Source organism: Amia ocellicauda, chromosome 18 (assembly GCF_036373705.1).
Source record: "Amia ocellicauda isolate fAmiCal2 chromosome 18, fAmiCal2.hap1, whole genome shotgun sequence".
Classification (NCBI taxonomy): Eukaryota; Metazoa; Chordata; class Actinopteri; order Amiiformes; family Amiidae; genus Amia; species Amia ocellicauda.
In genome coordinates, this window is record NC_089867.1 from 15,013,622 (window position 1) to 15,040,704 (window position 27,083).

General features: G+C 39.9%; 2 pseudogenes; both read left to right on the forward strand.

Moving 5' to 3' along the window:
• The first annotated feature begins 1,445 nt into the window (after positions 1-1,445).
• LOC136714103 (heat shock 70 kDa protein 12A-like) lies at positions 1,446-4,164 on the forward strand (annotated as a pseudogene).
• Positions 4,165-14,490: 10,326 nt separating this feature from the next.
• Positions 14,491-21,218, forward strand: LOC136714104 (heat shock 70 kDa protein 12A-like; annotated as a pseudogene).
• The last annotated feature ends 5,865 nt before the right edge of the window (positions 21,219-27,083 follow it).

Below are 27,083 nucleotides of genomic sequence, written 5' to 3' on the forward strand. Positions count from 1 at the left end.
CCCTGGTGCTTTGCTCATAGACTAGCTACAGGAGAGCCCCCTGCTGGTTTTAGTATGTTGTCTGCACAGTCAAGCAGTGACATGTGGAGCACTGAGCTCCCTGTTTAACACAACTATACCTGGGGTGTGTGTTTCATAATGTCTGCCTGAACAGCAATAGGCAGGACTGACTCCAGAGCTCAGTAGTTACAGCATTGGTCTTGTAAACGAGGGGGTGAGTTTGAACCTGATGGGGCTTGCAATGTTGTTTCTGCAATTTGAAAGATTTCATATAAAGAGTTGTGTTCACAGCAAGAATAGTAATTAGAAAGTTTTGTATATTCAATCTCATGGTCAATGTCCTGGAAAGAAATCCTGTTTTTAATTTCAGCTATTTATTTGTTCATTATTATTTAAAGCCTTTGTCTAAAGCAGTGAACATGAAGTTGATATTTTGCTCCTGTTTGGAGAAAGGATTGTGGTTCGACAGGACCAGGGCTGAAAAGCATTTATCTACAGTCAAACATATTTGCATTTATTCATTTATTTCGATTATTTTCCTTGAATGTTCTGTCGCTCATCACTGAAGGTCACTTTCAATTCATACACACTCTAAAAAGTTTTCATGACACTACTCAAAACCCCCAGCTGACACAGTTCAATACTAATTCATACAATACATACAATAAAAACACTACTGCTACATGCTTTCATACAAGATACAATTGTACTTTTCATTTACATAGCAGCTTTTCATATTGTGACCAAAATCTTCAAAATGTTTCCATAAAAACTTGTGTTCAATACCGCACTTTACCAGGAGATGACAGTGTAGCCTGTATATAATTGAGCAGGGACGGGAAAACCAGTGCGTTAGAAACAAAATAGCAGGTCTCAGTAGCCTGCAGGTCGGTTCAATGTTGTTTCAATGGGAAATAGATTTATAAAAGTAGTCATGTGCCGACAGCAGGTGTTGTGATGGGATGGGTACTGACTGAATGATAAATCATTCCTTATGGATAGATGTGCTGCGTCTTGCATCGGATTCAGCACTAAAATACCTCTCTGCCATTTGAAGTTAAGAAGTTTGAATTGTGACCCTAATTTTATTTGAGCAAGTAATAATGTATTTGAAGCTATCCAAAGCAATAGTAATGTATGGTAGCCTATCTAATAATAATCGCATGACTGTCCACCTTTTCATGGGATTGCCTCCCCAGTTTCTGAATTCCTGAAGATTTCACTTTCTGCAGGGAGTGGTGCCTGTGATCATTTAAAATGCCATTTGTTATTTCACTCAATAATCCCGATATTTCTGAAACAGAAAGGGCCTCAACAGAAAAGTAGCAAGAGCCGGTTAGTTTCGTTTCCATGTAGAAGTGCGGACACAAGCTTTGCAAAACACCACAATCGAAACAGAAATGAAAAAAGGTGTGGTCACCCAGTTTCCAGCTGCAGAGAGCAAGATGTGCCACTCGTTTCTCATAGTGGCTGTGGACTTCGGCACAGCGTACAGCGGCTACTGCTTCTGTGTCCAGTCCTGCACGGACAACATCCGCTCCGTGTCCTGGGGCTCGGAGCGCGGCTACAGACCCCCCAAACCCCGACCTGCGCCCTGTTCAACCCCCACAAGAAACTCAGTAGATTTGGCTATGACGCCGTCATCAAGTACAACACCATGGCTTCGGAGGAGTCCAGAAAGTGGTATTTCTTTGAAAACTTTAAAATGGAGCTGTACAATAAGGTAGGAGAAATACTTAAACATATTGAAATAAATATATACACAAATGATAATGCGCTTTTAAAAAAAGTGTACAATAAAATGTATTAAAAACTTGTGAAGTGAAAGTTTGCAGGATCAAAGTGTATTTTCATTCCAACTTCACTCTCTGCTCCACTGAGAAACCCGGACAGACACTGTAACCTGGTGCTCCCAGTCCTGCAGTCTTGCTCAGTCTTTGGCCTCACTGAGCCCTCTTTGACTATACTAGGTGGAGGCGGTCTAAGGGCTCCTTTCCTCTCTGTGGAAACATTTATATTACATTTTTCATATGTTCTATTCATTACTTTTTAACAGCAAGTAATGAGCTGCACAGTATGCATCATTGATGTGGAGTAAAATACACACAAACATATACATTTACATGGATGAATTTATCATTTTCAATACAATGTTTCATTCTAAATGTGCTCATCTTCTTCCCAAATGTAGAAAATCACTAAAGATTTGATGATCCCTGCTAAGAGTGGAAAGCCGTTCCCAGCTCTGACGGTGTTCTCTGAGAGCCTGCGCTTCCTGAAGGACCATGCCCTGAGCACCATCAGCGACCAGACCTGTGGCAGGAAGTTCATCTCCTCTGATGTCACCTGGGTGCTGACAGTGCCGGCCATCTGGGACGCTGCAGCCAAACAGTTCATGAGACTGGCGGCCACTGAGGTGGGTCTCAGTTCCTTACCAACAAAGATATCCAGCTTTTGCATGAGTGACAGTGCATGAGGTCCGGGAGAACGGCTCCCTGAAAGAGCTGCAGGGGGTGTCTGGAGGGGGTGGTGAGGCACGTTTGCAGACAAAGATTTCAGAGCCTTTCTCAAAGAGATTTTTATCTTGGCATTCATATATATGTGTTAACAGCTACAAATGCATATATGCATATTGACAAGTTTCACGATGTACCTTATAAATTCAGATGCAATGCCCAGGTTAACAGATGGTTTACCTCCCTCCTGCACAGGCGGGTCTGGTGTCAGAGCTGGACTCGGAGCAGCTGATTCTTGCCCTGGAGCCGGAGACAGCTTCCATGTGGTGTAAGCAGCTGCCCAAGGAAGGGTTTGTGGGAGAGGGAGGAAGGGACAACACCTTTGACCAGACACCGGGAGTGCAGTACATTGCTGTGGACTGTGGTGGTAAGAATCACTTTTTATTTTCCTTTTCTTGTCAAACTTAAACTTCAATAAGGTCTTCCCATGTATGACATTTTATGGTCAGTGGAACTCTATTTCTACATTGCCTGTCCAGTTGTCTCAATACAGTATATAAGAAGTAAAGATTTACACATGAACATGAACTTGCTCTCTACAGTCGGAAACTGGCTATTGAACATAATCCTTTCTTAAATACTTCTTTCTGTCTCTGTTCTTACAGGGGGGACTATAGACATCACAGTGCATAAGGTCCTGGAGAACGGCTCCCTGAAGGAGCTTCAGAGGGCGTCTGGAGGGGGGTGGGGGGGAACGTCTGTAGACAAGCAATTCCAAGCCTTTCTCAAAGAGACTTTCAATCTGGGTGTGTGGGACAGGTACAAGAGGGAGCACCCTGGAGAGCTGCACAGGATGATGTACAGCTTCTCCACTCAGAAGTGTACATCAGGAGAAGAGGACCTCTACATCATGTGCTTCGCCAATTTAATCAGATGTGCAGAGGAGCAGAAAGAGATGTCTGAGTATTTTAAGCATGTGGACGGTGTGTCTTGGTCAGATGGGTGTATTACGATTTCAAATAACAAGCTCAGAAGCTTCTTTGAGGGTAGCTTGAAGAGGATAGTGAATGAAGTAGAAGCAATCCTGTCAACACCTGAGATTCACATCGACTACATCCTCTTGGTCGGGGGCTATGCTTCTAGCACGTTCCTGAGAGAGGAAATCCGTCAGCAGTTCAGCAGCAGGTGCCGAGTGCTGTGTCCCTATGACTCCCAGCTGGCAATTGCAAAGGGAGCAATTCTGTTTGGAAACGACCCCAAAATAATCACATCCCGGGTCAGTGGCCTTACCTATGGCATTGCAGTAGCTAAGGACTTTGATTCTTCAGTCCACGACCCCAGAAAACGCAGAGTAAATAAAGCTGGGGACTATGTGTACTGTGCGGATGTGTTTGCTAAATTAGTGGAAAAGGGTCAGTCTGTAGCATTTAATGAAATCTCAGAGTATTTCTATTCACCCATAGATAAAGAGCAGAAGTCCATGCATTTTAGATTTTTCCACACAGAAAAGCTGTGTGCCATGTATGTGGATGAGGCTGACATGCAGAGAATCGGCTCCTTCACTGTTACGATGCCCGATACCAGTCTGGGCAGGATGCGCAGAGTCAGACTGGACATTAAATTTGGTCTAACAGAAATACAGGCCACAGCCACTGATCTGTCATCCTATGAAACACAAGCAATCAGCCTGGACTTTTTGACTGAGTGATGTAATACTGCTGTAATAAAAAGTATATGGGTCACCTGAAGTCCTGCCTGCGACTGATATTTATGTTCCATTCTTTTCACTTAAAATGCAATGCAATTAGGTAATTGTTTAAAATTGCATACTTGCACATTAGATGGACAAAATATGTATTTTCAAAATTCAGCAAGTGCTAGATTGCTCAGTTAAAAGCTCTTTTAGCATTGTGTGTAGTAGCTCAGATCAGTTATGTAATACAGATTAACAGCAGAACATCGGGAAAAGCTCAGTTTTTGCACTCACTGTCAAGATCCTCTGCTCGATTTTGCTCTGGGTCCCCCACTTTGCCCAAGGAGTGTTGTAATACATAGGAAACCTCTAGTGTGCTGACCATTAATAAGTAAGTGATCCAAAGATCCTATCCAGTCTTTTTAAATGTTCCCAAATTATCACTTCAACCACATCACTGGGGAGATTGTTCAGATTGTGACGCCTCTCTGTGTGAAGAAGTGTCTCCTGTTTTCTGTCTTGAATGCCTTGAAGCCCAATTTCCATTTGTGTCCCCGGGTCCCCTTGCAGATCTGGAAAAGCTCCTCTATACGATATAAATGATTATCTCAGTAGCATTTACACATGAAATGTGGGTTTACATGCAGAGACACCATGGGGGCAGTGGCTCAATAACAAAAAAGGGCAAATGCCCCCACCCCCAGCAAAATCTGCAAATTCTTCCTGTGGGGCTGCATTCTCTGGAAGAGATGTATTACTTCATCATCTTTGCTGATTGGGATTTCCTTCTCTATGGACAGGAGAAGCAGATCAGATAGCCTTTCTTGACCACAGAGGTTTTCGGACCTTTGTTTTATGCAGCTTCATCTTTGAGAATGAGCACTCCACAGTGGCCGTTGATACAGGCAGTGTTTCAAATATTTTCACTAATTTAAAGTGTTTTAAACCACCGATGATCATCAAACTCTTTGAATATTCCCTGCATTGCTGGGGCAGGAATTGTCTCAAGTAGAGTGCAATAGTATTGTGGTTATTATTATTATTATTATTATTATTATTATTATTATTATTATTATTATTATTATTGCTGTTGTTAAGTGCAATCATTATTTGTATCTCTGATTTTGGAATGCCACAGAGACAGACTTAAAAATTTCCACAACAATACTGCCAAGAAATTTACAATCCTTATTGTAACAGCAGTAACAATATTATTTTTCTAGGGCAGGCTGCTAAAACCATCTCTTCCTCCCAGAGTCTGTCACCCTCTCACCTGAAGCTGTCTTATGTTGACTCTGGATACCAAATGCCTCTGTCTCTTTCAATTCATGTCTCTCAATAGGCTCTCCCTCACTCTCTGGGTCTGAATTGCAACCTTTCTCAGGGTGGCTTTGAGGATCTGGCTGATCATCGTGAAAGGAATTTGTAGAATATTTCACTCATGATATATAATTATCAACTCACATTTTTTCTTCTTCATTTTATTAAGAATAGTATGTTAAACAGTGCTTAATTTAAGTTTAACACTGTGTTCTGGAAGCCATAAAACATTATTGCTTTACCAATAAGTGCATAGTTATAAATGCCTTCCAGGTGACTCATCAATCACACATTACTTGAATCGTCAACCTCGACTGACTCAATATTCAGGCAGGCTGCCAGATGTCTTTTTTTAGCTCCTGATGAGATGGCGGATGGTGTCCTGGGGGATCTCCTCCCAGACCTGGATCAGGGCATCAGTGAGCTCCTGGACAGTCTGTGGTGCTACTTGGCAGCGGCGGATGCATGGCTACATCTCAATTGGATTCAGGTCTGGGGAACGTGAGGGCCAGTCAATGGCATCAATGCCTTCATCATCCAGGAACTGCCTACACACTCTGGCCACAGAGGTCGGGCATTGTCCTGCACCAGGAGGAACCCAGGGCCCACTGCACCAGTGTAAGGTCTGACGATGGGTCTAAGGATTTCATCCCGGTACCTGACAGCAGTCAGGGTACCGTTGGCTAGCACGTGGAGGTCTGTGTGACCCTCCAAGGATATGCCTCCCCAGACCATCATTGACCCACCGCCAAACCAGTCATACTGGATGATGTTGCAGGCAGTGTAACGTTCACCACGGCATCTCCAGACTCTTTCACATCTGTCACATGCGCTCAGTATGAACCTGCTCTCATCTGTGAAGAGAACGGGGCGCCAATGGCGGACCTGCCAATTCACGTGTCTCCTGCAAAACCATTCCCTTTTGGTGGTTGACTTGCTGTTGCCTCTCCAGTGCACATGTTGTCACTTTCATTTGCACCAAAACAGGTGACATTGATTCACAATCGCTTAGACTTCCTAACTGGACAGATTAATATCCCTGAAGTTTAATTGACTTGGTGTTATACTGTAATGATTACGTGTTCCCTTAATTTTTTTGAGCATTGTACAAAGCAAGAAAAAAACATGCAGGAGGGGAGGGCACTTAGGGCTCTGCGGACCAAAGGGGCAGTGGCTCTCGCCCCCCTGCCCCTCCCTCATGTCCCTGCTGGAAATAGGCATGTTTTCATAATTTTTACATAATTTCAGTGTTTGGGATTGACCCTGTCCTTCCCTGTGGCTGTTATTTTGGCCACAAAACCTGATTCTGCCAAGTTTCGGGGCTAACGTGCATGGGCCTCATCACTTCATGAGTTAAAAACACTGCATGTAAACTCCCATTATGATCTCTGTATTATGTATGTACTGTCTCCATCTCTTGAGTTGGGTTGAATCAGAATTGGTAAAATCCCTGGGTTACATTTTTTTTATTATGAAATTAAATTGAATAAATACACAGTGCAGCCCTTTCATACATTTACAATTCTAATGTATTTATTTATAGTGATTTGCATCTCAAAGAGCGTTCCATGTATTCAAATAACAATTGGCATTGATATGTTTGACACTAGGTTAGAGGATACATTTCACTAGTAGATCAATTACATAAATTGAGATTGTTTAATAATATGTAGACAAATTACTGGGTTTAGCCATAATAAATTGTGGATAAAAATAGCTTTGTCAAACTGTTTGGTCTCCTGGCATATGAAGAAAACATTAATTAAACATCAATTAAACATCAATTAATGAAATGTTAAAAAGGAACATATTTTGTTTTGATAATACAATATCTCCCTAAAGTGGTATAATAATGCATGCAGAATATACAGAATATAAGCTTCTCTTTCTAGGTTTACATTAGTAACTTAAATCTAACAAAAATATTTTTTATATTAGGAATTCCAAGTAAAACTATTTCAAATTACTACAGGCATTTTATAAAATGTTTATAGAATATCACCAACATCCAACAAGTATTTCTGAGTACATATAGTTTTCACAAACTAAATGATTAATTCTCAGAATCTTCTCAAATAACTAGTTCTTATATGGAAATGGCAAAGGCATAAATACTGTATTTGAACCATTTGTAATGAGTGGAAATAATGTTATTATTTTTTCAATATTTTTTCTTGATCCTTTTGGGGGGACCTGAGGATTGCTTTCATTTAGAACAATAAGAGGAGGATTATGGAGGGCCATCAAGCATCCCAGGTGGTAGCAATCTGCTGCTATATTAACAAACTCTTGGTGGAGATCCTTACGCACTTTCATTTCAGGTTTCATGAGTAATTTCTATACAAGAAAACATGAGATTATATTAATACAGATCACTCACAAATTGTATTTTTGCAAATAATACTGCAAAGTAAGAGAAAGAGAAACAGAGACTACACTGTACCGCTGTGTTATTGTGTTCTAGGTTTGTTAAAACATTATGGGCAATCATGCTGTTTGCCTTTCCAATAAATAAGCAGAGCCTGCAAAAGCTACATGTTTGATATACTACATAAATTAATGTAGGTAATAACTACTTATTAGTATATGTTTCTCACACAGAATAACATATATATATATATATATATATATATATATATATATATATATATATATATATATATATATATATATAATTGAACTTACCAGAACAAGTCTCTTATAGACATCCATGCTGCATCTGGCAAACTGTCTCTGTAGAGCTCTAATTGTTTCTCTAACATCTTCCTTCTACATAAATTAAGCAAAATAAATATGATATTGAGTATATATATATATATATATATATATACAGTGAGGGAAAAAAGTATTTGATCCCCTGCTGATTTTGTACGTTTGCCCACTGACAAAGAAATGATCAGTCTATAATTTTAATGGTAGGTGTATTTTAACAGTGAGAGACAGAATAACAGCAAAAAAAATCCAGAAAAACGCATTTCAAAAAAGTTATAAATTGATTTGCATGTTAATGAGGCAAATAAGTATTTGATCCCCTATCAATCAGCAAGATTTCTAGCTCCCAGGTGTCTTTTATACAGGTAATGAGCTGAGATTAGGAGCATTCTCTTAAAGGGAGTGCTCCTAATCTCAGCTCGTTACCTGTATAAAAGACACCTGTCCACAGAACCAGTCAATCAATCAGATTCCAAACTCTCCACCATGGCCAAGACCAAAGAGCTGTCCAAGGATGTCAGGGACAAGACTGTAGACCTACACAAGGCTGGAATGGGCTACAAGACCATCGCCAAGCAGCTAGGTGAGAAGGTGACAACAGTTGGTGCGATTATTCGCAAATGGAAGAAACACAAAATAACTGTCAGTTTCCCTCGGTCTGGGGCTCCATGCAAGATCTCACCTCGTGGAGTTTCAATGATCATGAGAACGGTGAGGAATCAGCCCAGAACTACACGGGAGGATCTTTTTAATGATCTCAAGGCAGCTGGGACCATAGTCACCAAGAAAACAATTGGTAACACACTACGCCGTGAAGGACTGAAATCCTGCAGCACCCGCAAGGTCCCCCTGCTCAAGAAAGCACATGTACAGGCCCGTCTGAAGTTTGCCAGTGAACATCTGAATGATTCAGAGGAGAACTGGGTGAAAGTGTTGTGGTCAGATGAGACCAAAATCGAGCTCTTTGGCATCAACTCAACTCGCCGTGTTTGGAGGAGGAGGAATGACCCCAAGAACACCATCCCCACCGTCAAACATGGAGGTGGAAACATTATGCTTTGGGGGTGTTTTTCTGCTAAGGGGACAGGACAACTGCACCGCATCAAAGGGACGATGGATGGGGCCATGTACCGTCAAATCTTGGGTGAGAACCTCCTTCCCTCAGCCAGGGCATTGAAAATGGGTCGTGGATGGGTATTCCAGCATGACAATGACCCAAAACACACAGCCAAGGCAACAAAGGAGTGGCTCAAGAAGAAGCACATTAAGGTCCTGGAGTGGCCTAGCCAGTCTCCAGACCTCAATCCCATAGAAAATCTGTGGAGGGAGCTGAAGGTTCGAGTTGCCAAACGTCAGCCTCGAAACCTTAATGACTTGGAGAGGATCTGCAAAGAGGAGTGGGACAAAATCCCTCCTGAGATGTGTGCAAACCTGGTGGCCAACTACAAGAAACGTCTGACCTCTGTGATTGCCAACAAGGGTTTTGCCACCAAGTACTAAGTTGAAGGGGTCAAATACTTATTTCCCTCATTAACATGCAAATCATATATATATATTATAACTTTTTTGAAATGCGTTTTTCTGGATTTTTTTGCTGTTATTCTGTCTCTCACTGTTAAAATACACCTACCATTAAAATTATAGACTGATCATTTATTTGTCAGTGGGCAAACGTACAAAATCAGCAGGGGATCAAATACTTTTTTCCATCACTATCTATCTATCTATATATATATATATATATATATATATTGGTTTACAAATAAATACCCAGACCCAATCAAACACGCAAACTGATCAGGCATATACTGTTTTTATTGTTTTGGTATTTTACATTTACAAAATAAAAACATTCAAAATTGTAATACTTATGATTACATTTTTTTTAAATCAATTCTAAAACCACCTAAAACGTTTAAAATCTTAAAGTGAAAAAAAAAATACAGTGATATAACAATATAATAATCAAATGTGTTATGATCAGGCATATACAGCTAATGCTTACAAGCACCACCACAAACCGACAAATAGCCAAACATTGTGGTTTGGGGTTGACTCAAAGACATGAGTTCTGAGAGAGGGTAGAAAAATCTGACAACACACATATAAATATATTGGTGGGTAAAGATACATTTTACCCTCAAACAATAATTAATGTACAATAATTAACATTTATACAATTATTAAGAAAAAAATAAAACCATAAAACAACAGGAAACTGCCACAATGCATTATGGGTATGTTAAATTATTTTACAGTACAGTCCAGTACAGTGTAAAATCAACACTCTTTAATTTGACACCCAGTATTAACACTGACTCTCGCGATGGTTTAACTCTCAAAGTGTCAACTGGATATTTTTAGATTTTGTGTTGTCATTGAACAAACTCAGAATGTGTTAAATTTAACACATTAGTCCTAAGAGTGTAGCAGACACTGGGCATAAAGTGGGATTACACCCTGGACAGGACTGTGAGGCAGCAGTGCAAAAGACCATGCCACCGTGCCACCCATTTATTGAACAGGTTTAAAGTGAAGCACATTTGTTGTTAGACCGTTTTAACAAAAACATGGATTATTCACATCAGGACATTCACCCCCACATCAGATACAGGACAGCAGGATAATATATAAACATTTTTTTTTATTTTATATGTGGTGGGGTGCTGTTGTAATCTTGGGACACTTTCTCTTTACCTGATAATTAGCTCCTACACCTTTGCTCAAATTCATAATTGTGCTTAATTATCATGCAGGGCAAACAGTGGCATAATTAGAATAATAATAATGGCTACAATAATACTTTTCATGTATTACATTATTATTAATCATAATAACGTTTCCTTTGATCATATGCAGACACTAATATGTTAATTTTTGGGGCAGGGAGCTCTGACAATGGGAGATGTTCTACTAAGGAAAGAAAACAAAGGGAAACTGCTAGTAGGAAAGTCCTGAAATGTTTGCACCTCAATGCCAGGAATATAAGGAACAAGATGCTAAAGCTAGAAGCCACAGTGCCGGCATGTGACTATGATGTTGTAGGAGTGACAGAAACATGGCTTACAGAAAATGATAGGGATGAATACAAGTTGGAAGGATACAAACAGTTTAGGAGAGACCAAATTGCTGGTGAAAACTGGTTCTTATCAGACCCTGTTCTTCTAGGTATCAGGGTAGAACTTTAGCACAGTACCGTAGCACAGTGAGACAGTGAGACAGTGACCTTTTTCACACAGACACACAGGGAAAGAAATGCAGTTCTTCAGTTATTATGTTAATACTGTATTAAATTGCCATAAAGTGTGATTATTCTCCCAATCAGTAACATTGCTCAGCAGTTCGGAGGCAGGATGTTGAACTGATCATCAGAATGACTTGTTTGTTGACTTGTCATTCAGCAACCAGATTATTTACACATTTATTTATTTAAATTTAGCAGCTAATTTTAAATCCCATTCTGTCTCAAAATGTCCTGGATTGTGGGGTCAGGTGGCAGCCCTCTTGTTTCTTCACTGTAAGTGTACGTTTTTTTATGGCTTTAATAATGCAGAGATGCTGTTATTGTGTACCTGGATGCAACCATATATAATACAGCTATTTATCATGGTATCTCTCCCCTGGGTGCATTATTATTATTTTTTGGTAACGTATTTCCTTTAGTGCTAATGCAGCAAAACAGCCTGAGAGACGGTGAGCTTGTCATGGTGTGATGTCACGGTAAAATTAGCCGCAGCTTCGAGGGAGCTGGACTTTTCATAGAGGTGTCACTTCAGACATGTTTTTTATACAGTTATATATAAAACCTTTAAAGAGTGGTAATTCCACTGAATTTTTTTTTTTTTTCTTTTCACTTTCTGATGAAAATTTGAGTGACGAGAGGGGAGGCCAGTGGGGTGGCCAAGCTTCTTAGCCTGAGATTTTTGCGACAATGCATGAGATGCCCTCAATGCATTTTACTGCTTCTGACATGTCAAAGTGACCTGTACTCACATGTGGAAAATAAAGCCATACTATTATGGCAAGCCAAATTGTGTCTGGGTATTTGCTGAAGTCAGTGCAGTTGCGCAGTGAATGGCAGGGCAGTGGAATGTCATTCCTAGCAACGACAATGCTGCTAGTCCCAACAAATGCATGATTGTCAAAAAACAGAGTACAAAAAAACCTATATGAACACAAGCACTTTTGATCTCATCCCCCCTTCCAACCCGCTCTCATTCTATAGGTAAATACATAATCGGAAAGTATTGTCCAATCCTGTAAAATGAATATCAGATATTGGTATTGGCCCAGAATTTTCATATCAGTGCATGCCTGAAGTGTTCTAGCAATGTATGAGTAAGCAGTATAATGAAACAGTTATATAAAGTGTACAATTTAAGAAGTGCTGAACAACACAGGAGCATAAGATGCTAAATTACAAGTTCAGTCTCAAAATAGATGTGTCTTGAGTAATTGCCGGAAGGTTGTCAGGGACTCTGCTGTCCTGACCTCAGTGCAAGGTTGTCCAAACTTTTTTCTCAAAGGGCCAGATATGAAAGTTTATTTTCAGGGGCCACATACAAATCAAAGCATATAATTACTTGTTTTTGTTCACAGTCACAAGAGAGAATGTCGAGCCAATGTATGTTGAGCCAAACAAACTGAGGATGCTTTGTGTGGGGTCTTCAATGAGGGAACCTGGTCTGGTCCAGGCTGTGCTTTTGGCGATCGTGACATTGCACTGCATGTCTATCAGTTCTAATCGCTGGAAAAGTTACCTGGATAATGTTTTCACTTTCAACCAGTGCCTTGTGACTGTTCTTCGGGGTACTCCGAGATGGAATACATAAATAAATACATATGTGCTAACATTAGGCTACATAAACCTACTTAATATCATCATCATAATAGTAATAATAATGCTATTTCTTCAATAATCTAGCATCTGTAAGCAGGACAATTATCTCCTTATGTATTTTTTATAATCCTATTCAAATGCAAGATTATGCCATTCAATATATTTATTCAATACAAAATTTACTTATATTCCACTGTTTCATAATGAAGAACTTACAGCCAATCGCCTGCTTGCATAACGTTTCCAAACTCCAGTATTCTCTTTTATAGGTTTCTTGTTTAAAATTATTTTAACCTGGTAATTTATTTGGAATTCCAGCTCTGTGGGCTGTCACTGTGCTTAGTCCCGCCTTCAAGAAGTAAATTACCCATACAGGCATGTCAAATATGTCCAAATATGACAACCAATCAGATGTCAGTAAACAGCAATGCCTAAACTTTAGCCCTTTGAAATGCATCTAGTGAGAGTGGGTTGTGCAGTCACATTAGAAAGGCTGTAGCTTAACCTTATTGTTTATGGAGGAAGATTCTCACGCTGGCCACATTTAACATTAATTTACACACCACGTTACAGGCCTTTTATAAATTATAAATCGGTCACATCTGACCTGCAAGCCATAGTTTGGACACCCTGCCTCAGTGAGAAGGTTCTTCCACCACTTGGGGGCCAGGAATGAAAAGGAACAGGCTGTGGAGAAAGAGGAGGAAATTTTAATTTTCTTGCGCAATAGGACCAGAGTGTAGAAGAGTGCAGGATCAAGGGTGACTCCTATATTCTTAGCAGAAGGAGAGGGAGTGATCGATTCCAAGGAGAGTGAGATGGAGAGATCAGTAGAAGGTGAGAAGGAGGAGGGACAGAAAAGGGGTTCAGATATAGAGAGGTTCAGCTTTAGGTGGTTCGAGTGCATTCAGGAGAAAATAGCAGACAGACAGGAAGATAATGCGAGAGGGGTTGAGGGGGTCAGAAAAGGGAAAAGACTGGAAGAAACCCCTGTCTGGGCATCATCTGCACAGGAATGGTAGGAGAATCCATGGGGTGCGAGTAGGCACAGATCATGTGTATAGAGAGAACAGGAGGAGATGAAGGGGAGTAGATCAGTTACGTGGAGAAGGTGAGTGGGGAGGGGGTCGACGACGCATGTTGTGGGTTTCTGGCTTTGAGTTCAGAGTCAGAGAGAGGTGAGAATGAAGAAAAGAAAAATCAGTTGGCTGTTGAAGTGTTTACGGATATCCGTGATTTCTAGTTTGCTACTAGGGCTTCAATCAGTGGCTAAAGACCTCTTATAAAAAGGGTGTAAGTTTGATGCATTAATTCCATCGAAATGAACACAATAAGACATAGTTTATTAAACCAAAAGCCAACTACATGCAAGTAATCATAAAAATGACCAGTAATTTTCTGTCTCAACTAAAAACTGATTTGTTTGCTATAAATAAAACTGTTAAATCTGCACTTTTTAAACAATTTCAAAAAACCTCATGATCTCAGCTAAAAATGGAGAACAATTTCCTGCACTGAAGGTATTCTCAGAGAGCCTGGGGTTTCTCAAGGAGCATGCTCTGAAAACCATCAGTGACTCCACAAGCGGGAAGGAATTTATCGCCTCTGATGTGACCTGGGTGCTGACAGTGCCGGCTATTTGGGACTCTGCTGCAAAACAGTTCATGAGACTGGCAGCCACTAAGGTGAGTCAATGTTTTCCTTTAACTTTCTGGGTTCTAAAACAATGAACATGCAAGTCTGCATTGTATTCAACACAGGAGCTGCTCTTTATAAGTGATACACACTTACATTGTCCTGACATGATCAATTGTTTAACACTAAACCCAACAAGACTCAGGAGGAAAGGCGACCTCCTGCCCAGCCAGGGTGTTTAAACAAGGTGCACAGAGGGGTAGGGACATGCAAGACAGAGCACACACAGCCATATTACAAATATTTACAATTGCCACTCCTCCATCCACACAGTCCAGCCAAATTCTGCTAGGCAAGCAAGTGAACATTTTGTCCTCAAAGTTGATGTCACAAGCAGGAAAAATGGCCAAGCGTAAGGATCTGAGTGACTTTGACAAGGGCCAAATTGTGATGGCTAGACGACTGGGTCAGAGCATCTCCAAAACTGCAGCTCTTGTGGGGTGTTCCCGGTCTGCAGTGGTCAGTACCTATCAAAAGTGGACCAAGGAAGGAAAAGCGCTGAACCGGCAACAGGGTCTTGGGCGGCCAAGACTCATTGATGCACGTGGGGAGCGAAGGCTGGCCTGTGTGGTCCGATCCAACAGACGAACTACTGTATCTCAAATTGCTGAAAAAGTTAATAGGTGATCGGTGTATATAGATAGCTAGAAAGATAGATTTAGATATAGATGTATAGATATACATTCAACTAAATTCACATTAAATTCAAATTTGCTTTATTTGCATGACAAAGAATGTTTTGCAAAGCTTTTTCTTTGCATGTACAGGAAATTATAATAAAAGTCATATATATATATATATATATATTAGAATTGTTCTGGTCTATAAAGATTATTCCAAATGCACTCCATCCCATGTTTACTCTTATCATTTCTTCAATAATATCGCCATCTGTGCTGATTTGTTGTCCATGGTAGACATAACTTTAGACTTATGTATCCGCTGATTTACTTAAATATAGCAAAGCTTTAAAACATTACTAATGTTTCACTCTGGTTAATTTTAAGCCCAGTTTTCTTGCTCAAGGTCTTCTGGTGTTTTTGCAAATATGACAATGTAGCGTAAGGTACACTTATAAATTTCAATTAAAGAAGTGAATTTATAGTATCGCCTTATCACGAATCCTAGAATCTTGTAGAACTCAATTTCCATAATAATTGGATGCAGACACCAATTCCAAAGATTTAAATTGTCAAATTTATGAAAAACAAAGACTAAATGTAGCACTACACTAATTATACAAAAGGGAAAAACTAAAATTCAACTCTAGATCAACAAATCATAGACAAATCACTTCCGTGACCAAATCAAAGACCATGGGATCGCATATGATAACACAAATCGTTAAACAAAAAAGGTTATAAACACATTGACTACAATACTGGTTAGTAAGACGAAGGTGAGTCTCTTGTTAGTATTGTTAGTCAGACATTAAATAACTACGCAGGTTAGTATTTATGTCAGGTAACTTCTCGTTATATATATATCAGTCTCATTTACGTTTAGGTGCCGAGAAAGATCCTAGCATTACTTGTTACCACAATTTCCCTTAACTGATTATTATTCAATGATTAAGGATAGGCAGGGCCACCAATAATCTAATGTCTATTAACTTGTGTCAATTTCAGACTAAACAGTTAAACAGGAATGAGAAGATATTTCTCGGCGTTGACAGATTTTATTTCTAAATTTATCAACAAAACAGTTTAATGCAACACACATTTATATTTAAGAAAATGAAATTATATTACACATTCTAGAGTTATGAATCACAGATAAACATTTCTAATTGATTTCTCAAATGTCATGAATCATGAACTCCAAACTGTTAAACTTATCTGAACTTCGTCGCAGAGAGGCCTCTCTGGCTTCGGGCTCAGATAACAGCACACGGCACGAGGTCCGTGTGGTTGGAACAAAGGCAGTCCGGTTCGGCTTTGTCCAAGAACTTCCACTCAGTCGATGCACCTGGAAGTTGGGGTTTCGCGAAAGTAGAGTCTTTTCCAAACAGATTTTCCACTGGTTTGAAGGCTCCAAGGTTGTGCACAAAATCTTCTTTGTAAGCAGGGGTTCCACCGTAGTTATTTGAAGACAAAGTCTTTGAGGAAAGCAGGGCCCTGTTCGTTCCAAGGGTCAAGTTTCTTAAGTCTCAAATAGCTATTTAATAGCTCTCGTCCATTTCAAAGAGTTTTTATTACCTACAGGCCCCCTTCCCCAGACATCTCACAGCAGGGATTCTAAACTATTTGGCCTATTCTCGGTGCCATCCTCCAAAAACTGTCACTTTGATGTAAACCAGTTCACAGCTGATGAGTTAAGGAAATCTGATAACTTTGGGGGGAGAGGTCTTCTTTAGATCAGTGCTTCAGCTCAGAGCTAAAATGCTCTTAATGCCCGAACCATTCTGTGGTCGCTACCAGTATTGAATCTGTTCAGGACCGTGCAGTCTTCAATTATATGTTACTGTTCGTTAGAATGTAAGATGATCTATTTTACTTTTTCCTCCATTAGGACTTCTCCAGGTCCATTTTATATATATATATACAGTGAGGGAAAAAAGTATTTGATCCTCTGCTGATTTTGTACGTTTGCCCACTGACGAAGAAATGATCAGTCTATAATTTTAATGGTAGGTGTATTTTAACAGTGAGAGACAGAATAACAACAAAACAATCCAGAAAAACGCATTTCAAAAAAGTTATAAATTGATTTGCATGTTAATGAGGGAAATAAGTATTTGACCCCTTCGACTTAGTACTTGGTGGCAAAACCCTTGTTGGCAATCACAGAGGTCAGACGTTTCTTGTAGTTGGCCACCAGGTTTGCACACATCTCAGGAGGGATTTTGTCCCACTCCTCTTTGCAGATCCTCTCCAAGTCATTAAGGTTTCGAGGCTGACGTTTGGCAACTCGAACCTTCAGCTCCCTCCACAGATTTTCTATGGGATTAAGGTCTGGAGACTGGCTAGGCCACTCCAGGACCTTAATGTGCTTCTTCCTGAGCCACTCCTTTGTTGCCTTGGCTGTGTGTTTTGGGTCATTGTCATGCTGGAATACCCATCCACGACCCATTTTCAATGCCCTGGCTGAGGGAAGGAGGTTCTCACCCAAGATTTGACGGTACATGGCCCCATCCATCGTCCCTTTGATGCGGTGCAGTTGTCCTGTCCCCTTAGCAGAAAAACACCCCCAAAGCATAATGTTTCCACCTCCATGTTTGACAGTGGGGATGGTGTTCTTGGGGTCATTCCTCCTCCTCCAAACACGGCGAGTTGAGTTGATGCCAAAGAGCTCGGTCTCTGACCACAACACTTTCACCCAGTTCTCCTCTGAATCATTCAGATGTTGGCAAACTTTAGACGGGCCTGTACATGTGCTTTCTTGAGCAGGGGGACCTTGCGGGCGCTGCAGGATTTCAGTCCTTCACGGCGTAGTGTGTTACCAATTGTTTTCTTGGTGACTATGGTCCCAGCTGCCTTGAGATCATTAACAAGATCCTCCCGTGTAGTTCTGGGCTGATTCCTCACCGTTCTCATGATCATTGAAACTCCACGAGGTGAGATCTTGCATGGAGCCCCAGACCGAGGGAGACTGACAGTTATTTTGTGTTTCTTCCATTTGCGAATAATCGCACCAACTGTTGTCACCTTCTCACCAAGCTGCTTGGCGATGGTCTTGTAGCCCATTCCAGCCTTGTGTAGGTCTACAATCTTGTCCCTGACATCCATGGACAGCTCTTTGGTCTTGGCCATGGTGGAGAGTTTGGAATCTGATTGATTGATTGCTTCTGTGGACAGGTGTCTTTTATACAGGTAACGAGCTGAGATTAGGAGCACTCCCTTTAAGAGAGTGCTCCTAATCTCAGCTCGTTACCTGTATAAAAGACACCTGGGAGCCAGAAATCTTGCTGATTGATAGGGGATCAAATACTTATTTCCCTCATTAACATGCAATTCAATGTATAACTTTTTTGAAATGTGTTTTTCTGATTTTTTTTGCTGTTATTCTGTCTCTCACTGTTAAAATACACCTACCATTAAAATTATAGACTGATCATTTCTTTGTCAGTGGGCAAACGTATAAAATCAGCAGGGGATCAAATACTTTTTTCCCTCACTGTATATATATATATATATATATATATAAATGAGTGGTTAAATATAGTGGTTCTTTATTTTTTTCTGTCAGTTTATACAAAAATAATGCTGGATGTAGTACAAAACATATCCCAGTACTCAGTTTACTTTGCTGTTCTGGAATACTATAACTGATTACATAAAATACTAACAAAGCAATGCATTAGGTATTTTTTAATAAAAGTAACCCTTCCAAAACTCTCTAAATTGCAGGCAGATATGGTGTCTGAGAGTGACTCAGAGAATCTGATCATTACCCTGGAGCCTGAGGCAGCCTCAGTGTGGTGCAAACAGCTGCCTAAAGAGGGCTTTGTGGCAGAGGGAGGGGATCAAGACAAACTGCAGCAGAAGACTGGGAACAGTACATTGTTGTCGACTGTGGAGGTGAGGCATAACGCATCGATAATACCTTAAAACCCTACATTAAGAACTCTCAAAAAGGCACTTGTCCTTGTAAGTTCATAGGATATCTGTGTTCAAATTCATGAATTTATCATTTTAATCTTAACATGGCTTCTGAGTCTCCTGAAGAACTCTGTCAAGATGTTGTTTTCCATTTTTCTGTATGATCACTAGCCAATTGCATAATATTTTAATCTAGGCCTGGCTGCTTCAGCAGTGGAAACAAGGCATTATAGTAACACTGCCATCCTTTATTCAGCTTTAATAAATGTATATATATATTTAAAAAATGTTTTGGTTATTGTTCTTGAAGGTGGAACAATTGACATCACATTGCACGAGGTCCAAGAGAATGGATCTCTGAAGGAGCTGCGGAGAGCGTCTGGTGGGGGATGGGGTGGAGGATCTGTAGATGACAATTTCATTTCCTTTCTGAGAGATATATTTCACACAAATGTGTGGGACAAGTACACAAGAAAACACCCCGGAGAACTCCAAAAGATGATGTACCATTTCTCCATTCAAAAATGTAGTGGACAGGCAGAAGACATATACATTACATGTCACTACAATTTGATCAAATTAGCAGATGAAAAGCAGCCAATTTCTTATTTTTTTTCTGATGTTGATGGGGCTACTTGGTCAGATGGCTGTATCCAAATCTCGTATGACAAGCTCAAGAGCTTTTTTGCGTACAGCATTATGAAAATAGTTAATGAAATAAAAGCTATTCTTACAACACCTGAAATCCACATAGACTACATCCTGCTGGTCGGGGGCTATGCTTCTTGCAAGTTTCTGAGAGAGGAGATCCGTCAGCAGTTCAGCAGCAGATGCAAAGTGCTGTGTCCCTACGACTCCCAGCTGGCCATCGCAAAGGGAGCCATTCTGTTTGGAAACGACCCCAAAATAATAGGGTCAAGAATCAGTGCCCTGACCTATGGCATTGATATGTGTTCAAAATTCAATCCTTTGATTCACAACCCCCAAAAAATGAGAGTTAATAAAAAAAGAGATTATGAATATTGTACTGAACTTTTTAAAAGATTTGTGGAGAAAGGTCAGTCTGTAGCTTGCAATGAAGTGTCAGAACATTTCTATTGCCCTGTAGATGATGACCAGAAATCAATGTTCTTCCAATTTTTCAGCACAGAAAAGAAAAATGCCAAATATGTGGATGAGCCTGGGCTAAAGAGGATTGGGTCATTTTCTGTTCCAATGCCTGATATCAGACTGGGCAGAAGTCGCAGAGTGAGATTGGATGTCAATTTTGGTTTAACAGAAATAAAAGCAACAGCCACAGATTTGACATCAAGTAAGACTCAATCGATCAGACTGGATTTCTTGACAATGTAGGTGGCCATATTGCTTTTGTGAAGCTGAAAAAAAATACAGCATTGATCTTGTAAACAAGGGGTTGTGAGTTTGAACCTGATAGGGCTTTATGTTTCTGCAATTTTAAAGATTTCATATAAAGAATTGCATTCACAGCAAGAACAGTAATTATGAAGTTTTGTATAATGAGGCCATCTCATTTAAAATGTCCAACTTTGGTCCTGGAAATTCTGTTTAATTTTTGTATTATGTAAAACATTGTCTTAAGCAGTGAACATGAAGTTGATATTTTGCACCTGCTTGGAGGAAAGATTGTGAGTATTTATGAGTTATTTGTGGAGCCTGAGGGGGCTTTATATTTCTCCAATCTCTCTTTGTGCAACTTTTACTCAAGGTAGTCAAGTACTTCACATATGCAACAGGGGGAACTGTATACACATTGCAGGGACACACACTATCTGCAGTACTTTAGCTAATCTGTGGAATTGCTGTAATAAAGCCACGGAAACTCAGGCTTCTGAGACCACCTGTTCTCATCCCCCTTTGAGGTGGTGTCTTCTCCTGGAGGAGCGGGGTCCTGGAGAAAGGAAGGGAGACTGACTGAAGAGTGCCACCCAGAGGAGCCCTGACATCCACTGGATAAAATTACTTGCCTGCTATTGTTGTGGGAGTTTGAAACTTTGTCTTGGACAGATCTGCAAGAGACTGATGAACAATATTGCACTTTTCCTTTTTTTAAGCCAGTCAATTCCTATTGCTGCTAGCTTTGCTAGGGGAAACCATTGTTTTAGACTGGTATCATTTTGCTCTAGTCAGTTTATTAGGTTAGGGTTTTAGGTACTTTTAATCACCCAGTTATTCTGTTTCACTAATGACATTTCATGTATCCTCTTCAATCTATGATTTAGGTTGAAAGCCCAACTTTCAAAGGAAATGTATCAAAGTGGGAATTGGTCTGAAACTATTGTGAGAATTTCTAGTATTAATCAGTATTAAACTATATTGATCTAAATTAATTCATTTTGGCTCATACAGGGCCTGTGTGTATCTGGGGTCCATGACAATTCGTCCCCAACAAATCATCCCTGACAATTCGCACCGGCAGAAATGTGTCCCCGTGAAAGTTTGCCCCTACATCAATTCGCCCCATAACAATTAGTCCCCGATGACAATTCACCCCCACATCAATTCTCCCCCATCATTATACGTTCTCCACTTGAGCATTTGTAACCATGAGTGCATTAACTTATTGTAGAGCCATATAACATACATATGTGTATATATAGTAGGCAGGCTATATATATAAATAAATAATTGTGTGTGTGTGTGTGTGTATTTGTTATTATTTATTATAATGAATGTTTTTAATTGATATATTAATTTGAGACTATAACCCCAATAATACAGTTTTATACAATTAATCATGCAAGTGGAAGCGGTGGCTAAAGGCTACTTAAAATAGGTTTTAGGTTAAATGCGTATAACAGCTTGCGCAGTGGTTAAGGAACATTGTTTTGTACCTGGCAATCTGGGTTTGATTCCTAAGTAGTGCTTGTTATTTTCTTATGTGTAGATACTTTTTTTATCATTTCCTGGTGTTAAACGGTATCAGAATAGAATGAACAATTACAAGGCGATTAATAATTAAAATTGCGTTTCAATAACACGGTTCAGGGAACATTTACTAGAAGCAAATCAGACAGAGCAAGGCAGATTCAGTCATTGATATCCAGTTAGAGTGGATCATTATTCAAAATTCTGCCAAACTTAATGTAAGAAATCAATAACAATAAACATAATACTATTAAGGCATCCACATATGCACTGAATTTAATGCTTAAGTGAAAAAATAACAAATGAATAAATTAGATTTGTCCAAAGGACTAACCCTCTATATGTAAACACTGTATTTTCAAAAGCCTTCTAATTGTTCGTTCTACTCTGTTACCGTTTAGTTACAGGTTCACCAGTATCACCAGGTTTGCAATGCCAGGTTTATTCACATTTAACCTGAAACCTATTTTAAGTAGCCTGCAGTCACCTGCCAGTTGCATGATTAATTGTATAAAACTGTTGGAACAGCCTGTGATTTCAATTGTTTACTTTGATTTTCGGTGTGAGTTTGAATCCAGTCCTCAATCGGTTAGTGATTTTGGTTTCCATTGACTGTTGTTACATCATTTTGTTCTCAATGACTTACAAAATGTACAGTAAAGATTTTGATGTTTGATATATTTCGTTCATTGAGATCCGATGTGTGATTTAAGTGTTCCCTTAATTTTTTTGAGCAGTGTATATTGCCTGCCTACTATATATACAGATATGTGTGTTCTATGGCTCTACAATAAGTTAATGCACTCATGGTTACAGATGCTCAAGTGGAGAACGTATAATGATGGGGGTGAATTGTCGTCAGGGATTAATTGTTATAGGGGCGAATTGACAAGGGGATGAACTGTCACGGGGATGAATTGTCAAAGGGACTAATTATCGCGGTGGCAAATTGTTACCGGGGAGAATTGTCGGGGACAAATTGTCGAGGGACGCATTGACGGGGACAAATTGACATGCTCCCGTGTAGCTGCCTGTCTTTCTGTGTCTTGAGAAGTCTGTAGCATACAGAGACAGTCGGTTCACAGAAAATTTGATTTCCCTTGCCTTGACACTTTCAGGGCATGAAGTAAACATGGCTATATTGATGATAAACCTGCCTGTCTTTTCTGAGAGTCATCCAGTCACAGAAGTGGTAAGGTGAAATTGTACCATAGGGTTTGATAGCTATATTTTTGATTATTCTTTAGCCCATATTATCTGTTAGAATTTTATATTAATCAGCATTTAATGAATATTAATTGATTCTTTCAATTATTCCTGTACATTGACTTATTTGTGCGATTTTGAGGATCCTCTGACTATTTTATTGAAACTGGTATATGTATAATATGGGTAGTTGCATTATGCTTTAATTACAAATAAACTATAATATAAACCAATTTTGCAGTGCAGTGCAGTAGACATTAATAGAGTGCAGAGTAGTGTAGACTACTGTACTTTCCATTGCAATATAGTTTCTGCCACTGTATAGGGCCATGCAGTACAGTACAGTACAGAGCAATACAAAGCAACACAGAACAGCATCCCACACTGCAATACAGTATAGCTGGGAATAGTGGGGTGCAGTAAAGTGCAGAGCGGTCCAGGAGGGTATGGTATGGTACAGCACAGCAAAACGTCAGCACTAGCAATAACACAGAACAGCACAACAACGCACAGCAGAGCAACACACCAAAACACAGTAAGTGGATAGTGTGTACAAGATTGTCAGGAAAATCAGAAAACATCACCAGTAAGACATTTTTATTCATGATGAATCACAGGTTAAAAATGGCTGCTAAGAAAACAAATGTTTATGAAATGTGGGTCTGTTACGTATTTGTATATCTAGTTAAAATGTATAGTTAGAAAATTATATACATAAAATAAATTAAAAAACAAGCCATAATCTGTTTACTAAATTTTCATTCAAAGGCAGTGTTTGAATCTTCAACAAATGATCTGGATGAAATGAAACAATATTAAGTGTATCTGAAGCTGAAATAAAACCTGGGTAATATAAACAGAAAATGCTATATTTTGTACATCATCATGTCAAATATCTCAGGCAGTGTGGCAGGGGTTCCCTACTCTGGTCCTGGAGGTCTATGGTGTCTTCACTCTCTCAAATCTCAATTATGCAATAAAGCTAGGATCCCTAAGAGGTCCCCCCCATTTTCGCCTGATTTTACTGTTGTCATATTTGTACTTATAACTCTGTAACTACAAGGGCTAGAGCCAATTGTTTTATATGGAAACACTCAGCACAAACTGGAGATTCAGAAAATAACATACATAATAGTGTTTGTCCCACCAGAGTTAATAAATAAATCAAAAAAGTGAAGAAAAACAAAAGTGCTTTTAAGAAGAAAGTGAATTTATGGTAAATATAACACGTTTTAAGTGCTCCAGGCAGACTTTTGACACTGGGCAGTGAAACTTCAAAGTCTTATGAAATTCTGTAAAAAATACCTACTCAAATCTGATCTCCAGAACAGAAATGACAGCCATTTATATTAGACTACCAACAGCCAGAATAACTATATACAAATAAAAAATAATACTAAACAGGAAAACAGAATTCCAAACATCTGGCTTTTGAATATTGTCACTTTAGGCCTTATCTAGACACAGGCTATTCTTTATTGTTGTACTCATTCCAGCCACAAAGCTGCCATAGTTTTCTATTCTAATAAAGAATAGACTGGCAGTGCCTTTCATAGTTTTGTAAACAGAATCAGCATCTGTGATTTGTTTTTGAAGGGTAAGGCATTTTATTTTTTGTGTCTGATTCCATTTTTCTACTTTGTATTTGGTTTTCCTGCTGTATCGCGTCTTTCTGCTCTGTCTGAGAACAAATGCGTTTCGGTAGTGTCATGGTTCCCAGGCTCTTACCCTTTATTACCACTAGAGGCCGCCATTTCTCCGCCTTTTCAGTCACTTCTCCCTGATCTCATCTCTCAAATCATCCACTTAGCATTCCTCTACACCCATGTGCACTCATGTTCTCTCCCTCTGCTCCCATTCGCCCTGCACCTCCCAACCTGGTTTCTTGTTACCTTCATAAACCCCTCACTGCCCTCACTCGGGGTGAAGTGTTGTCAGCCCTGCCCACAACTCCAAGCCTTGCTCCCCTTGCGCCCCACCTACTTGATCCTGACCCACGCCTGTGACCTCGATTATGTCTTTGCCTAGCCCTTAATTGCCTTAATCAACCTCCTCTGAGAGCACTGCACTTCGGTTCCCTGTTCCCGTGCCCTGCGGCCCTTGTGACCGTGACAGGTAGCTCTGCACTGCTTATACAGAAATGGCTGTAACTAGGCTCATTCGAAAGCTAGAGACCTGCGGTTTTCGGAAGTGGCAGCCTTAAACACCTATGGGAGAGAGAATTAGAGTAATATGACATAGAATGCTCGGCCTGCCTGGGACGTTTTGCAAAGAGCGGACCCCAGAGAGATAGAGTTCCCAATGATTGCATTTGTACAGCTTAGTGTGGGAAAATGTTTTCTGCCTCTTGATACAGTTCCACATGATAGATATAAGAATGCATGAGTATGACTGGCAGAACTAATCTCTACAATTTCCAAGCTTACCAATACAGTGTGTTGTTACTGTTCTTATGTCGTTAAAGGTAAATATTAAACCTTATTCTCTTCTCTGAAGGAAATGGAGAGATATATAGCACTTAAGAAATCTCTACAGAAAAGATTGTTCAGCTGCAGCACAGAGTTTTATGAGAAACATGATGTGCCATTATCCATCTTAATAGCTCACCCAAGCACAGCTTATCAATTTTCCTGAACGTGTATTTATTTCATTTTAGCAGCTCATTTTGAATCCCCCTCGGTCTCCATGTCCCATTATTGCGGGTCCAGGTGACAGCCCTACAGAGCAACACATCACAGAAAGAGGTGTGTCTCCCAGCTCGGGAATTCTCTACAAAATAACTAGTCTCTCATTTCTTCACTGTAAGTTTAAGTTTTTAAGTGTCATTGTATGAGAAAACCAGGCCATAAAAGTTAATTTAATAAAATCCCTGATCCCTACGGTGGCCCTGAAGTGCAACTGCTGAAAAAATAAAGCAGCTGCTGCAGCATTTTCAGAAGCAATTACGGAAAGGGAGGGACATTGTGAAATATATTCGAAATATATAGAATTGTAAACAAAAAAAATGTATCCAAAGCAAAAAAAAAACTGCAGCCCCTGTGGTTGCTTGCGATGCTACAATTTTTACTTTCGCAGCCAGTTTCTTTGCTTTGATTTATTTTTTTCGTTAAGGGTTTTGTCGCTGTTTTGTCGTGAGGGCGGGATTTACAGGGAGGCGTGGATCCTGGGTCTCCATTGGTCCAACAGGTTTGAGTGACGGTTCTTCTTACCCAATCAGTGCGCAGGTGGGCTGGTCTGGATGGTATCGACTGTCTCGGTTTCAACAGCAGCGCCGGTTCAGCGACTCATTGACCCCCTGTGTGCGCAGACCTGCAGTCAAGAGCTGCGCAGTCACTGATCACCACCATTGAGCCCAACATACAGCACTGACACACAACACAGGATCCGTGCACAGTAACATGTTTAATATCATGTGCATATTAATGTCACCTGCACAGCACTTTAATTCAGCTGCTCAGATAACACAGCGCCATACTGATGGAGATCGCAGCATTTAGCAAGAGGCAATGGAGGGGCATCGTATTCATTAAGAGCATGTGATGCCCCAGTTTATGTTTAGGTAAGAAACACACACATGCACACATACACACTATGTGCATTATACATCCTACATTAATGAATAGTTCCGCCTATTCTGTACATTACTTGTCACCAGAAAGCAGCTTTTCCTCTCACACTGAGTGAAGGATACGTGGATACACGCAACTTATTCGACAATACTTTTAAAATCACCA